Below are 9,055 nucleotides of genomic sequence, written 5' to 3'. Positions count from 1 at the left end.
GTAGGGAAAAGCAAGATCACTCTATCATCAAATAGGTTGAATGATGACATTGGTAAGGACACCTCTTCTGATGCAAACACTCATGGGGGGCTCCCTGTGAATAAATGAACATACAGGGTCTCCAAGTGTGATCAATGGGGTTGTGCAGTCTGTCTCACTCTGACCTAATTAAAATTTACTGCTCAAAATGGAGCATGTCCCAAAAGAGGGGGTCTAGCAGGGGCCTTGCCACCTGCTAGGAAGCTTAAGTGGAAAGTGGGAACCCAAAGTTCATTTGTCTGTTCTGAAAAAGCCATAAAGATTATCCAGGATGTTTCACTTTGAGCAAAAACTGCATCTTGACACAATTTTTACTACAGCAATTTGGCATATGTCCAGGTCTTTGTCTTTGGGCTGAGTTCAAATACTGTCTCTTCTTTTTTTTTTCTGCAGGCATTTTTATATAGATGGTGGAAAGAGATAGTAGTTGACAACTTGGATTAATACTTAGCTGGGCTGAGTAGTACTCAGGAGATAATTATCTTTTTCTGATCGCTACTTAGAGAAGCAGTGTTGACTACACTCATAACTTAGATGTGTCATTTAGGTATTTAAGGTTCTCATCTATGAGTTTCATTTTTTCTTTTAAAATGTGTAATTCTTCCTCTCCCTGACATGGAAGCTATAAACAATCAAATAACAAAAATGATCAAAAACCTGATTCAGCTGTTTCTCCACTGGCATCAGAGTGGAGAAGCAAACTATATTTTAGTGTGGGGAACACAGACAAAATGAACAATGGCAATTATCTTTACATGGGACATGAGGTGGGGAAAAAAAGAAAATGAGGGAGGAATTCAGAGACACAAAATACACAGATTTCTAACAAAATTGAAGAGAGTGCACTGAAAAGGGGAAAAGCTGAACTGGAAGGAGGAAAGGAGATAATGAATGGACATGGGACGGCACACTTAGACTGATAAAAGACAAGAAGCAAACTTTGTTACTGTGTTTCAGTATCACTTGACTTCAAGTGCCACCAGGAATGTAAACAAAGGGAAGTGTTAACTAAATTTCCATCCTTTTCTTCCAACCTCTTAAAAAACTATTTGCCTCAAATTTCAGGCAAAGAACTGGAGGGACTTTTTTCTTTACCCAAGTGAGATCTTCATCGCACAGCTTTAAATTCATAAAGGTAGCTATGTTATTCATTAATACATTCCTTCTCTTTTTGAGTTTAATTATCATCTGATCAGCAACTTGGAACTTGACATAAATCTCAAGGTAGAAACTGGTTGAGAAGTTCAATCCAGTGATTATTCCTCCTTAAAAAAAAAAAGAAAAGAGAGAGAGAAAAAGAAGAGAAAACCATAGAAGTCTTTGAAACAGCTGGGGTCAAAGGAACTGTGCTTTCTTCTAATTGCCCCAATAAATTTTAAAGATGTTATTACTCTGTAGTGATTAAGAAATGGTAAAAAGAGATGCAATGCTATAACATCAAGGCCATTAAGCTTAATAGTCCTTAACTGATTGTCACCCCGCCCCAACAAAAATAGACATGCTGTTCCCTGCTCTCCCGTCCCTCCTCCATTACCCTTCCCCCTCACTCGAAGGCTTCTAAAATCACCTCCAGCCAAACCAAGGGGAATTTATACTTCCTGCAATAAAATCCAAAGAACAGAACAGCTGGCAGCTGAACTTAAGATTGCTAAAACAAACATTGTGACATTGATGTGGGGAGGGATTTGGTTATTTTTACAACACGGTGTGGCTGGTTCTGCAGGGAAAAGATGCAAGCAGAGCTTTTTTTCAGCATGCAAATAAAAGGCTTTTAAAAAATCCAGTAAAACAACAAAAGCAGCACTATTTGCTCTAAAAATACCTAGAGGGGGAAAAGAAAAAAGCACTGGACTAAATTCGCAGTGTTGGCTGCCTAAAATTTAGATTTGAATGACTGAAATTACATGAATAATGTTCCACAGAGATGCTGTTGTAAATAGGCCAGGCAGGATCATTATTAATTCATCTACTCTGACAAGTACAAAATATGCAAATGAATACATTATATCAGAACAATCCCATATATATCATGCTCAGCTTCTCTGGTGTATTGAGTCCTGTTTCCTGTGATAACTGCTAGCAATCTTCCAGAAACCATCCAACTTTAACTTGAAGGTTTCATCAGACAGCCCATAACCATAAAATCTAGGCAAGTAATGGAGTATTAATAAGTAACTAAAGGTTGGATTGACGACAATGGGTGGTAGATTTATAACAATAGCAAGTGGATTGAAACTCCAGTGTTACATGCTTTTTTGGTTATTATTTCACAGCAGAATATCTTACATTGCAGATTCCAGTGAGAGTATCCCTTTTTCCAGAAGGTTCTAGGACAATCCCTAAGCTTGTTTAACCACCCCCTAAAATGTGGAATTCTGAATACAGAGGGTTAAATTCCTTACTTCCACCTCTCCCCACTGAGGTTAGGCACCTAAATCAGTGGTCTTTATACTAGATACATTGTTAGATAACTACAGTCACACCTTCCAAATAACTCTGCACTGAGAGCACTGATTGACTGCCCTTGACTTTTTCCTAAATCTGATACCTTCCACTGATTTCTTCAAAATCCAGTGATGTTTTTTGTCTGTGGGTTCCCATAATAATAAGCCTTAAACACTGTGAGGGCTAAATAAATAATCTAAGTTCTTGTTGTTTGCACTTGCTATTCTTTTATCCTGTGTGGAAAGAGGCATTATCTGGCATAATTTGCACTGAGCTGAAGCTATTTTTCTGGATGGAATTAAAAGCTTGAGTTGATATTGCAAGATTGCACATGCTGAGAAATATTACAGTAATGACACAGAAAATTGCCAGTCATTCTAAAAGGTATGGGGAAAACAAAAAGAGTGTTTCCTTGTTCCGTACTTGAGAAAATGGGTTCAGGTTTGGGTCAATCAAAGATTTAATCAAAAGTGTCAACATCTCAATTGAAGAGAGATAAAAAGCGTATTAAATACAGGTTTCCATTGTTCAAAATGCATTAAATAAATAAAAAAATAAATAAAGCAATAGTAAAAAAGTTCATATATGTTTTTACTAAGGTGAATCTGTTTATTCACACCTGTCACAAAGTTAAGAAGCCCTGGCTTCAAGGGGAAGGAAGGATTCTGCTTCAGATTCAAGCAATAACAGTCTGCCTGTTTGCCATCATTTTCAACTAACAATAGTGCAACCAGGCCATTGCACATCACGAAGGCCTCTTCCTCGTAGATCTAGGAGAGGGCAGAGAGAGACTAAGCTCTCAACTATGCAAGAAAAGGATGGTGGAACATAGGTCAGTACCCTAGGGAAAAAATAACACCTCTGCTTCCTAGTTCGGTGGTGGATCAGCAGTCCCCACAACTCCAGATGCTGCTTCTAACACCAGATGGTTCCTTGGTGGTTTTTACCTTTTCCGAACAGGTGTGAAAAATCTGTTTGATGATAAATTGCTCGGGGTTTCATGGTTGAGTTTTCAGTTAAAGAAGAGAAACCCACTGATGCTTCATCACCTGGGAAGTTTAGTCAGGGACATTAACATAACCCAGCTATTAACCACATTATCTTCCAGGTTCATTGTTCAAAATAGCTTTCTAAGTTTCAAAACAAATATGCAGGGCTGAAGCAAGGCCTTTAAAAGAACAATTGTCAATCATATTTTAATTTATATGCAGCTGAATACAACAGAGTCTTGGAAGTGTCCACACTGAGAATGTGGATAACTCCCATCACAGACTCTTGCGTCTTTGAACCCGCAGCTTATTTTCTGGTTTAGCTGAAGTGAGAGCTTTAAGTTTGGCATTAGTTTCATTGGACCTAAATGTATGTGGGAAGCTGCCTCACAGACTTGCCTTGCTTTCTGAAGCAGAAGGCAAATCCTGAAATGTATGGTTTTACAATTGTACAAGCTGGGCACTTTTTCCTTTAGGTCTAAAGTAATTCTGTGATGTAAGTACACAAGAGCAACTACACTATCTCACATCAAAGGTCAGTTTAGCCCCATTGTAGATCCCTATGGAAGAGGTAGGGAAACATTCAGGGATACTTTCCCAGAATAGCACCCCAGCTGCCAATAATTTGTAATTTAGTGATGTTCTAAACCAGATTTAGAATTTTTTATACTTAATAGCCCTCAATGGATTTTTCCTTCATGAACTGGTCTAATTCCTTCCTGAACCCAAATCTCCCACATCCTGTAGGAAGCAGTCCTACAGCTTAACAGTGTGAGGTATGAAGAGCTGTCTCTAGACTTGCTTCCTAATACTTGCACATGACATTCCCCTGTTCTGCAAGAGGCACTTTCCCTGTATTGTTTATGATCTTATGGACTTCTATTATTACTGTCTATTCTCTGGGCTGAAGAGTCATAATCACTTAGTATTTACCCAACAGGAGCTGTCCATGCATTTTATCACCCATTCTCCAACCTGGTGCTCTTGTGTGGCTGAGGATGTGATCTTGCAGACTGAGTTTAAACTGTATGGCCTGATCAGCTCTGACAGAAAGAGTTCCAGCAATCCAAATATTCCTACAGAATTCATTCCAGTTTGGATTGTTTTATGGAAGTAATAAAACTGATGCTATTCTAAATTAATTTCTCTCTACAGGTCTTCATGATATGACTTTTGCTGGGACTAGAAGCAGAAATACACAGGTCTTCCAAACTAATACGGGGAGAAGAAGGGAGAGATGGGACCTTGCTACCATTCTATACATCAAAATAACCATAGAAATATTTACAATCTGACACTGAAATGGCACAAAGTCACCTACTGTGTCTAGTTCTAGTCTAGTTCTATAACTTTCACTGCCTCAGTCTTTCATTCTATCTGTATTCATGTGTTGTTTTTTAGTTTATCCTTTGTTCACAAGCTGTTTGGTACATATACAGGTCATAGCTGCAAGAGGCCAGTGTAAGCTCCAATGTAAATAAAAAAATTAGTAACAACTCTTTAGCCACTCAATTGTTTCTCTGTATTGAATGGAACTTCTTTAGCCTGGAAACATGAGCTACTCCTGAGAGGGTGACCACGCCCTTTCCCTTCTAGTGAAAGTCTAGTATTTTACACTATCATTTTCCCACATTCCTAATCAGCCTAGATAAGTAATTCCCTAGTTACTTATAGTTTGGAAAGGAAATAAATAGCATAAATTTTATCCAAATGATACCAGGAAATTGTTTATGATTTTACCAAAATTATGTTCCATAAAAATATTGCCAGTTCTGATCAATTCCATGTTTTATGGTTAATAACACCTAATGTCTTTCCATTAGCAGATTGTGATCTTAAAACGACACAACTTTACTCAATAGGGATAAATACCTAAATCTTGAAGGCTGAGGTATTACAGAGGCACTATGCTGTATATAAGGGTAAACCTCTCAGGGCTGGTTTTGGGGTGGCAAGGAAGCAACATCAAGGGGAGGTCATCATATCTCAGTGCTCTCACACCAGCCCATGTACAAAAATAATTCTGTCCCTGTGGATGTTGATCAATAATTATATAATGAAGGCTTACATGAAGATATGTTTACGATCGTTTACACTTATGTGACTATTAGTATTTTGCCATGGGCATTTGGAGGGGGTGGATGACTGTTAGGCAACTTCTAACTGTATTTTAAAGGTTGCCTTTTGTAGTACTTTTTAACAGCCTGATCTTTCACTGGCTGCCATGAGGAATTTAAGAATCTACTATTCTCTTTTAGGATGCCTCAGGAACATGGGCCAATTTTTCCACTGTTTTTAGTTAAATAATCGTATGTGCCTAAGCATCCTGGTCATGACTGTGCTGGAGAAGGAAATAAACAGATGGTCCAAAGAGGTAACAATATAAATTAGAAAGATGAAGGCATATAGATGTAGGCATGAAAATATATGAACTACACCAGAACTACAAATTTACATTTGTCAGTTAGGATTTTATTAGGCAAAAATGCCTTGAAGAAATCAGTAAGTGGTTTGCTGACACAATGGTTTTCAAAGCTATGTCACGGGCTGTACTGGCCACCATTAAAATATCCAAAGTTCTTTTTTGTCACCTGCTGTGGCCATGGAATATTTGGAGAATGAATTAACCCATGGAAACAGTTTTAGGAATGCTCTAGGCAGAACGCAGCAGCATTGTTAAGGTGAATGTGATGAACAGGGCTGAACTGTGTCCCCTATTGCAGGCCTGGAGTGGGTTATTCTGGGGAAAGACTGAATGAAGTTTCTTGAAGCCCCTAAGAAAGGTCAAGAAAAGAACTGTTGAAGTAATGAATAAAATATTCCAGCAGCATTCCATAAATTTAAACACTAAACTCTGCTGAAATGTGTATCTAAAAATTTAATATTTTCCAAAATTTAGCAACATTCAATTGTGTGTTCTGGTCCATGTTTGTGTAAGTAAAAGACAACAAGAAGTGAGAAATTTCACTTGAACTGTTTAGCATATACTTGTAAGGGGGAATTCAGCCAGGCCTGTGTATGGTTTGACAGAAAGATAAAGGAGGAATATATCTTCTTCTTAAGACAGTTTTTAGCCAGAGAGAAGGAACAAGAAGACAGAAAGAGCTGTGACATGAAGGCAGAAAGGCCCTGCAGAGAGACCCTGACAAATTGTGGGGCTGGGCAATTATCACCCTTATGAAGTTAGCCAAAGCAAATGCCTGTCTCGATGTTCCTTGTGAGTCCCTTCCAGCTCAGGATATTCTATGATTCTATGAATATTGGTGGGAGGGATTCTGAAGATCCTTCCTCATGAAGACAGAAATAAGGAATGCAGAAACTTCTCCACTGTTTTTTAAGTTATAGAATTTCAGCAAGGTTTTCTTACTAGACCCCTCTAGTGGTTTTCTTATATTATGTTGCATCTGAACTTAATCTGCAAGTTTTTTTAAGTCAAGGGCAGTCTCTCTTATACCTTCTGGGCTTGGACCACTGAATGCTATTTTTAAGAAAAGTGATAAAATTAAAAATGCAAAGGATGCCGATTTTTGGATAAATTGATTTGTAGTAATTTCATCTGGGCTATCTCTGCATAAATTTGTTAGTAGGAGAGTTAGCATTTTATCCTTTAGAATGTCTTCCTTTGTTAAACACAGAAGCTCATTAATGGAAGTTGTGCTCCTCCAGTGGAGGCCCACACCACCATTAACATGACACCTCCAAGGAGCAACCAGAAACACCACCCAGGTAGTCTTGTGTAACAGGAGTAATGCTAAATGTGAAGCTAAACCTTTATGCACAGTCTAATCACATGAATTTGTTTCCTTTCTACCCACTCCATTAAGGACCTCACAAGACAGTTAATTAGGGTCTTAGAGGATGGCTGATTGTGGTGAGAAAGGAAGGAAAACACCTTTGGGAACTGCAATCCTCCGCAGCCTGGAATCATTGTACTAGCATCAAGCTAGGAACTCTTCTATCTCTGTCTGTTCACACTGACATGGTTTTATTGTTCTTTACCTTCAAGAAGTCAATGGATGCATTTTTTTTCCCCTAAACAATATTTTATTTTTTAATCACTTTTAAACCAACACCTATGGTAGGCAATTAACAATGATTTCAGTGAATTTGGGGCTGAGGTCAACTGTCTATCCCAACAAGAGAACAAGGGGCACATACTCTTTTGCTGCTCCTGTGCTGACATGGAAATCTTGTTGGTCTTATGTACATGTGGGCAGGACAAAGCACGGCAGGAGGAGAGACTTCCCTGAGGTTAGGAATGGTTTACAACTACTTAAGTTTCATCCATTGTAACCTAAGTATTAAAGCCCATCCTTTGTTTACAATATGATCCACATGACAACAGTTGTTAAATCTTTCATTGTACTTAAGATCAGCAATAATTTAACCTGGAACATCTGACTCTGCCAACCATAGGACCCAAATCCTAGTTAAATTTGGCCTATTTTTGAGGCCAAATTAGAGATGTGGCCCAGAGCTTACTGCCAGGCTCATGTCATACTCAGGGTGCTTGTGTTCTCCCATGTTCCCAGCTGTGGTGTCTGGGCTTACGTGTCTACCAAGGGCTGGCACTGGAGTAGCTGCAGTTATGTCAGCATATTCACTGTCAAAATAGATGTCCCTGTCTCCTCTGTGGGAAATTGTTCCACAGGCCAGAGTCAACACTGGGATCTTAACTGACCTTCCAGACTGAGACCTTTCAAAAAGCTCCAGTTAAATAAATTATTGTTATATATTGAATTAAAAGCTCTGACCTACAGTTGTTTACTGGTTTTGATACAAACACCAGGAAAATGTGTGAGGACTTTTAACAAATGAGAAGATATAAAATTGTCCCTTCTGACCAGAAAGCAAAAATGAAGCAGTGGGAAACAAACCTTTTTTACCTTAAAGCCTCCAGTTCTTGTTGTAATGCTAGGTTTAGTTTAGCAAGCTACAGCTTTCCCTGAGAGCTCAGCAGAGCCGCTTAGGGCAGTGCAACCATTTCACCCTCCCGTAGTCCATTTTGGACGGCTCTGCGGTTTTTGCTCCGGCAGCTGTCAGCCTTACAACACAGTGATGGTAAAGGAGGCGAGAAGGGTCTCTCCATAAGGGTTTAAGAGGATCTTTTAATAATTACATCTTGTCCCAGCAATCTCCAGAGGCAGAGAGACCTTGTGATCTGGGGGCAGGAGGGTTTTGTCAGGGGCTCGGGGGCGGAGTTGGGGTACAGGAACCAATAGGCAGAGCCTGAGGGAGTGGCCAGGGCTAAGGGCAAGGAACAGAGGGGGAACAATCTGGGATGGGAAAAGCAATGGGTAAACAGATCGCCACAGTTTCTAACCTGCTGGGAAGGAGGAAATGTTCTAAGTTCCTCCCTGGATAAAGTACTGCAGCAGAAGGAGAAGATCTTGACCAAAAGGACACAGAGGGTCTTGCATTTGACATTTATGAGTGGGAGGCAACATTACCAGATGTTCATAAAAGTGCAGCTTCCAAACAGAGTTCTGTGAAGCCAAATATCTCATTTCATTAGTTTTTCTGTTTCCCCTATTGACTGAGCTATCCAAGAGGATAATCCCATACTGCAGGGGTCTGGGGTT

This window comes from Corvus brachyrhynchos, unplaced genomic scaffold (genome assembly GCF_000691975.1).
Source record: "Corvus brachyrhynchos isolate BGI_N302 unplaced genomic scaffold, ASM69197v1 scaffold28, whole genome shotgun sequence".
NCBI classification, from domain to species: domain Eukaryota; kingdom Metazoa; phylum Chordata; class Aves; order Passeriformes; family Corvidae; genus Corvus; species Corvus brachyrhynchos.
Note: the sequence above shows the minus strand (reverse complement) of the source record.